This window comes from Littorina saxatilis, linkage group LG15 (genome assembly GCF_037325665.1).
Source record: "Littorina saxatilis isolate snail1 linkage group LG15, US_GU_Lsax_2.0, whole genome shotgun sequence".
Lineage (NCBI taxonomy): Eukaryota > Metazoa > Mollusca > Gastropoda > Littorinimorpha > Littorinidae > Littorina > Littorina saxatilis.
The window spans coordinates 28,297,861-28,306,185 of NC_090259.1; the positions used below are offsets into that span (position 1 = coordinate 28,297,861).

The 8,325-nt window shown below is 45.3% G+C and overlaps 1 protein-coding gene across 1 annotated transcript in view; it reads left to right on the forward strand.

Moving 5' to 3' along the window:
* The window catches only part of LOC138947976 (heparan sulfate 2-O-sulfotransferase 1-like), a 25,659-nt gene that overhangs the window by 10,491 nt on the left and 6,843 nt on the right, over window positions 1-8,325 (forward strand). The gene's annotated exons all lie outside the window — the stretch shown is intronic.

Sequence of the window (8,325 nt, forward strand, 5' to 3'; positions counted from 1 at the left end):
GACCACAATATACCTGTCACGAAGGCTACATCATGCAGTATAAGGACACGTTGGGCTGGTCCCATGCAGAGTGTCCTTTCATTGCAGGTACCACGGTAGTAGGAAAATGGCAACTCTGTACTTTATTTTTGGAATGTTTGACACAAACAACGCAGGCAGTCTCAGAAAACACACAAGTTAGGCGTATGAACGAGGTGACTGAGAGGCACCAGCCAGGGAGACTGGTTCGGGCTGATGGCAGACGACAGGTAACATAGCAGCGCCACCTAGGCGTGACGAGTTCGGGCAGCCAGAGTTACGGGCCCGTGTCGCCGGGCAACAGACCGTGGCAAAGCGCGAGCCGAGAAATTAGTGACTCTGCATGTAGGAAATGCGGAATGCACCTAATGTGCCTCATTCCACCACTATTGTGGGGTGTGACGGTGGAGGGGGGGGGGGGGGAGAGATAGCGAGAGAGAGTGGAGGAGGGATGCCGGACGGATATAGGTGAGAATGAGAGCTAAGGGAGAAGACTATAAAGAACCGAATTTATATAAAATGTGCAACAAATTCTTGCAAACTTGCACACCTCAACTAAACAACAACTATAACTCATAACTCATAACATTTTATTGATCCAACAAAGGAAATTAAATTGGTCATCAGCACAAATAGGTCATTAATTAATAATTATAAAAGAATAAGAGAAGAAAATTCATAAAAACCCATGATAAAAATATCTAAAGTAATATATGTACAACTACCATACCCTTTTTTCTTGCACACATGACACACCGACACACCAACACACATGCATACATACCTACATACATACCTACATACATACATACATACATACATACATACATACATACATACATACATACATTCCATGTTAAAGTGTAGTTAAGAACATCACAGTAATTATATCATTGTTTGTAAATGATGATAACAACAATCCATAATTAACGCTATTGCACTACCAAAGAAGAGACCAACCAAACACATAAAACCAATAACAGTAATCATCATCAGTTATCACAGGTATCACAGTAGATTAGCCATCAGGTAGTTAGACTCAATTGGGCAAAATATAGTGTCAACACCATCACAACAGTGCTAGAGCTCATTATCACTGCACTAGTTATGATCAAAGGTCAAACAGTCATCAAATCATATTAAATCTATCACTAAGAGGTACATTTAAAAGGCATCACTGATAGTCTGTGGCCAGGACAATGGCTCGGTTGCTGTTAAAATATCTCACAGCTGCAGGAAGAAACGAACGCCGAAAACGCTCCGTTCGACACCTAGGCATGAGAAACCGAGCGTTCCGTGTGATGCGGAGATCCATCAGTGCGTCGTGGAGGGGATGCCCTAGGTCGAACAGAATAGCTCTGGACTTACTGGCAAGCCTTCTTTCGACAAGGACTTCAAGGGTGTCAAGGCTCTGGCCTACAGTAGAACTCGCTTTCTTTATCAGCCTGTTCAGCCTGCCAGTGTCCCTTGCAGTGGCATTCCCTCCCCAACACACTGATGCAAACACCATCACACTGCACACCATACTCTGATAAAACATGTACAGCATCTTGTTACACACATGAAATGATCTCAGCTTGCGCAGGAAAAACAATCTTGACTGCGTCTTCTTAAAAACAGCATCAACATGATTAAACCAGCTTAGCTTGTTATCTAGAACTACACCTAAATACTTGTACTCGCTGACTATCTCAATCGCATCACCTTTGATGACTACAACAACAACTAACTCCTGTTTTCAACCGCTCATGCGATCGACACCTGCATCAGTAGGAATGGCATATAAGACCAGAAATACGCAAGATAGCTACACAAAGAAACCTGTTCGTAGCTTGATCGAGGATTAATGTTCCTTTTCACTCGTACGTGGAAGTTGCTCCTATTCTGAATTCTCCGAATTTTCTTATTTTCATCGATTGTATTTTTTGTATTTGGTAGGTTTCCTTATGTTTTTGTCAGGTCGATTTTTGGGATACCCTTATTTGAGCGGTGGTCACGACGGGCGCAGTGGCGTGGTGGTAAGACGTCGGCCTCCTAATCGGGAGGTCGTGAGTTCGAATCCCGGTCGCTGCCGCCTGGTGGGTTAAGAGTGGAGATTTTTCCGATCTCCCAGGTCAACTTATGTGCAGGCCTGCTAGTGACTTAACCCCCTTCGTGTGTACACACAAGCACAAGACCAAGTGCGCACGGAAAAGATCATGTAATCCATGTCAGAGTTCGGTGGGTTATAGAAACACGAAAATACCCAGCATGCCTTCCCCGAAATCGACGTATGCTGCCCGAATGGCGGGGTAAAAACGGTCATACACGTACAAATCCAATCGTGCTAAAAACATGAGTGAACGTGGGAGTCTAAGCTGTGGTCTAAGCCCATGAACGAAGAAGAAGAAGAGCGGTGGTCACGTGACCCCTGTAAAGGAAATCGTTGATCCAAAAAGTGTCCCAGGTACCCAAGTTGAGTGGCTTAAATGGCATAGAAAATTGTAATGACGCGGGAATGAATGGGTTAGTTAGGGTACGACATTTTTTGCAATATTTGTTTGCACATTTTGTTTTTGTTTGTTTGTTAATAATTATAACTCAGTGTTAAAGAAGAAGCGGGGTGAATGGAGAACGCCTGAGAGAGGGGGAGGGTTTAGGGGAAGGAATATTGAAGGGACGGGGAGAGAGCGTGAATGGATAATGAGGAAGTGTCGTCATCTATCTCAGAATTACGAAATGCTATCGGGAAACCAATAAAGAAAAAACAAAAAGAAAGCGAAAGACAAGAAAAAAAAACCACTAGCAGCTTTGAAGTTTTGGCTGGACGTCTCTGTCGGGTTGAAATATTTGGAGCCAAACCTTCTTCATTGACAGTGTGGGCATGTTTCTTCGACAGTGACAGCCAATGTCATCCATAGCTTCAGCAAGGCGCCTGAAGCCGTGTGTGTGTGTGTGTGTGGAGGAGGATAGGTGCGAAAGTAAATGTGTGTGAGCGCACGTCAAAAGAGAATTATTGAAGAAAAGCGGGACAAACCTAAAAGAATCAACATCATCTCATAATTATACTATCCTGAAAGCAGGTCAGGTCACGTCGTTTGTGTGGAAACTTGAAAACGCCTGCAAGCCGTTTGGCTTCTGACAGCTACAATTTATTGTTCTGCACCTGTTACCATTTTGGTAGTTATTACTTGAAAATGAGGTATGTGTCGACAACCACGATAAAACGTTGAACAAAGATGAGAAATGGAGTATTCTGTTCTTCCTCTCTATTCCCACACTACTTCTCTCTCCTTCTTCCTTCTCTTTGTGTATATTGTTCCCTCCCACACCCGGTGTAACACGAGAAAATTACTCCCACGAGATTTTTACTCCGGAGTAAACATTTCGTACGAAAAAGTTACTCCCTTTACGAAAAAAGCACTCCCCCATTACACGAGAAAATTACTCCCCAAGACAGGTGAGTTCCGAGTAAACATTTCGTACAAAAATGTTACTCCCCTGAATAAATAACGAATAAATTACTTCACCTCAACACGAGCAATTTAACTTCCTATGCCAGGTGTACGATATTTTTACTCCCTTGTCCCCTGTTAGTTCTTGGTGGTGGAAGGGGTGGAAGGAGGGTAGCGCGACATTCGTGTGCGCGAGATCACTTATTGGCATTATCCCTTCGCCCGCATCCCATTTTTGCGTACGAGATTTTTACTGGAAGTGAAAAAAATGGGGAGTAAAAATTTCGTGGAGGGAGTAATTTTTTCGTGCCTTGGGGAGTTCTTTTCTCGTACGAAAAGTGTACTCGGAGTAAGAATTTCGTACGAAATATTTACTCCGGAGTAAATTTTTCGTGGAGTAAAAATTTCGTGTTACACCGGCCTTTCTCTGTCTTTTCCCCCTTTCTTTCTACGTCCACCTCTCCATCACTCCATCTAGTCTCCCCCTTCCTATCGCTCTTTCTCTTCCAGTAACTTTCTCTATCCCACTTCCTCTCTATTTTATTTCTCCTTTTCTCTCTCTCCAAGAATCTCCCTCTGCCCTCCTCCCTCAATCCTATCCCCCTGTCTCACTCTCCTCCCCTCCCCCCATTTCAATCCCCTCCCCTTCCCCCATTTCAATCCCCTCCCCTTCCCCCATTTCACTCTTATCCTCTGCCAATACCTTTTTCCGTCCTACTGTCTCTGCCTCTCCTTGTCCGTCTCTGTATCTCTCAACCCCCCCCCCCCCCCCCCCCCCCCCCACGCTCTCCTAGCGCGAAGATACAATACGTACAACAACAAGCCACATCGGAAACAAGTTTATCATTGCTGCTTGTGTCAGAAAGAAAACAAAAGGAGTAATCATACGAAATAAACTGGTCTGGTGCAGTTCGCAGCCTGCGCTCAGATCACAAAAAAGCACGCACACACAGACACTCACTCACACACACTCTCTCACACACACACTTTCACACACACACACACAAACAAACACATCCCCCCGCGGGTTAGGGGGAAGAATTTACCCGATGCTCCCCAGCATGTCGTAAGAGGCGACTAACGGATTCTGTTTCTCCTTTTACCCTTGTTAAGTGTTTCTTGTATAGAATATAGTCAATGTTTGTAAAGATTTTAGTCAAGCAGTATGTAAGAAATGTTAAGTCGTTTGTACTGGAAACTTGCATTCTCCCAGCAAGGTAATATATTGTACTACGTTGCAAGCCCCTGGGGCAATTTTTTGATTAGTGCTTTTGTGAACAAGAAACAATTAACAAGTGGCTCTATCCCATCCCACCCCCCCCCCCCCCCCCCCTTTCCCCGTCGCGATATAACCTTCGTGGTTGAAAACAACGTTAAACACCAAATAAAGTAAAACACGCACACACACACACACGCACACACATACAGTACGTGAAACCTAAGCCGCATCGGGGGAAAAACAAGTTCATCATTGCTGCTTGTGTCAGAAAGAAAACAAAGGACGCAACCATGTGAAATAAACGGGTCAGGTGCAGTTAGCAGTCTTCGCTCAGATCACACAGTCAGGTGAACGGGCAATGCGCCTTTTTTATAACCATCATGTCAATGTCATGTTCTTTTCCTTTCTTCTATCCTCATTCCTCAAGTCTACGATTACTTTCGATACCGTTGTGGGGGAAAAGGTACTAATCCTGTCACGTATCACTTGTTTTGAAACCGAGCGGGGAAAAGGAGTAGTAGACCTCACCATGGTTTATCTCCCTTTAGCTGGGGTTTATCGTGCAGAGTTGCGCCCCTTCTGTCCGCCCAGTTCCGCCGCCCCTATCGCCGGAAGGCCATGTCTGTTTCAATTCCGCTCTGTATTTCTGGAACTGCGACTCGCTGCACTTTGATGTTGTTTCCTTGAATTTCTGCTGCTTGCAGTCTCAGTTTGTAGAGAAGGTTAAAGTTGATTAGAGTCACAAGGGCCTCAAGTTGGATAAGCCAGTGTGAAAGGCAAAATGGTAATCTTGAACTTTAGTGTGTTAAATTCATAGCTCATAATTCAGAGGCATTTAAGTCTCCAAATTTGTAGAACCTGCACTTGTAATCATAACAAGTCATTTTAGATCACTTTGAAGTTACGGGATGAACTCCGATGAACTGTACGAATGCATTTCGTTTAAATGGGTCAAAGAAGGAATTATCCGTATGAGCGGACAAGGGAGACAACTCTTTCGTGTAAATGATGTCCCATGGTTGACAACGTACGCCATTTTCGGTGCATTCGTCGATTGAACAACCAAATTAATTAATTATGCTTAAGTTTGGAGCTCAATCCGTCAATTAATTTCACGACAAATGTTTTTTGGCTTGCTTACATGGACTTGTATCAAAAATAAGTCAAGAATGTCACTGGATTCTGAGCTATGAATTTAACACGCTAAAGTTCAAGATTACCTGCAAAATGTTGCTCAGTGGTGACGCGGTGGTACGCAGACATTCGTACACAGCTTCTCGTCTAGCTTGACGATTGTACTGAGTCGGCTTTTGTGTGTTTCACTTAATAAAAGTTTGCCAATACTTAGTCTTCTTCTTCTTTCAAACAGTTGTGCTGTATTACTTTTGAACTTCTTTATTTATATTATGTCACATAGCATGTGTCAGTGACGTTAGAATCCCCAAATAGCACCCCCAGAGCGCAAAATGCCACTCGGCACACACACACACACACAACACACAACACACACACACACACACACACACACACACACACACACACACAGGGCCGGACCAAATGAGTTGTAAGGGGGGGGTTCCTCCTTTTTTGGGGGGGGAAATCAGCGAAGTGGCGAAGCCACAAGCGCGCGCGTGCGAACTAGGGGGGTCCGGGGGCATGTTCCCCCGGAAAATTTTTGAAAAACGGTTAAAATCTGTGCAATCTGGTGCATTCTGGGCCTTGTTTTGAGGGTTAAGAGCAGCATTTTTTGGTGCTAAAACTAGTAAAAAAAAAATAAAAACCACTCAAAGCAAGGTACATGCTTTTTCCAGGGGTGGGGTTCCGGAACCCCTGGAACCCCCCCCCTGGGTCCGGCCCTGCACACACACATATATATAAAGTAATACAGAAAAATGCCACTCAGCGAAAGTGGAAAACTACTGACTCTGCGAGACTATCGTAAACATCCGAGCGGAAACCAAGCGAAACCTTGAGAGTTCATCGATTTTCCACCAATACATTGAAGACGGAAGGAGGAGGGCGCCATAAATATTTCACAGGGCGGCCATAACAGCGCAATGTGCGGTCACAGGTTCCTATCCCCGGGACCACAAAAACTGTCTCGGTTCCTGGCGGAGATTTTTGAGTGAAGAGCGCGCACGCCCGTTTTGTTAGGCGCGATCTGATTGGCTGATAGTCTGCCGGTAGTGCCACTAACTGTACTCAGGGGAGACAAACGGTGTGATTTATTCAGCGGTCACTGAGCCTAATGTGCGATGTACCGAGATTACTTCCCCTTGCTGCCGTCTATGTGTCTGCTTTATGGGGGGCGGGGGGGGGGGGGGGGAAGGGGTGGTTGCAGGGGATGGCATGGCAAAGGTTTATTTCATCTTTTACTGGAGAAGATAGACTTAAAACTTCTAGGAGACTAGGAGTCCCCAGTCTCGTGAGGTCGTTCTGCTGTACAGCTCTCGCCTTCGGAAAGTCCATGAAGGAGTAATCTCTTGTTCTACGATGAAAAGGTGGACTGGTGTGGAGAGGTAGTCCTCAAGGGGGCGGGGGTATGTACATTGGGTGTCTGGAGTACTTTGGGAACTTTTATTTGTTACCCAGGCCAACAACGATACACGACTGTGGGAAATATGAAGAGCTACTATAGGAAATGTTGGAGGGGGACGGGAGGTAATGAAAGGGGGTCATCTTGGAACCTCTGAGACCCCAGACACGTGAGGTTGTCATACCAAAGATAGTCTACGCTAAGCTCTAGAATATCTTCGGTCCTGCTATGAAAAGTTGGATTTCACTTGAGACTGAGTTTCTGGAAGTATGTAATCAAAAAGGGAGCTGGCAGGACTTCTCGTAGACTTGGAGACCTCAGACTCACAAGGTCATCCTAATGGAGTGGAGAGTGTTGTAGGGGGTGGGGGGGGGAGAGGGAGCTGAGATCCCAGACTCACGAGGTCATCCTTCTCTGTACTTTAAAAATGTGCAGTAGTCTACAGAGTGTTGAAAGGGGACGGGGAAGAAGATATGATATGTAATGAAGAGGGAGTGTTGACGGGGAAGAAGATATGATATGTTATGAAGAGGGAGTGTTGACGGGGAAGAAGATATGATATGTTATGAAGAGGGAGTGTTGAAAGGGGGTGGGGAAGAAGATATCTGATATGTAATGAGGGGCAGATATTTAATGATGGATTAATGTGTGAGGGGGCCGGGGTGGGTACTTTTGAGAGACTTAGAGGCTCCGCGAGGAGGTAGCAATGGGGGGAGGGGGGGGGGCAGAGAGAGAGGGAGACTGTTATGATCTAGAGACAGGATTTAAAGATTAGATATTATGAAGGGTGGGGTAGGTGTGTGAAAAAGTACTTTTTTGAGACCCCAGACTCAAAAAATTTTTTTGTTTTTTTTGTTTGTTTGTTGCTTAACGCCCAGCCGACCACGAAGGGCCATATCAGGGCGGTGCTGCTTTGACATATAACGTGCGCCACACACAAGACAGAAGTCGCAACACAGGCTTCATGTCTCACCCAGTCACATTATTCTGACACCGGACCAACCAGTCCTACCCATAATGCCAGACGCCAGGCGGAGCAGCCACTAGATTGCCAATTTTAAAGTCTTAGGTATGACCCGGCCGGGGTTCGAACCCATGACCTCCCGATCACGGGGCGG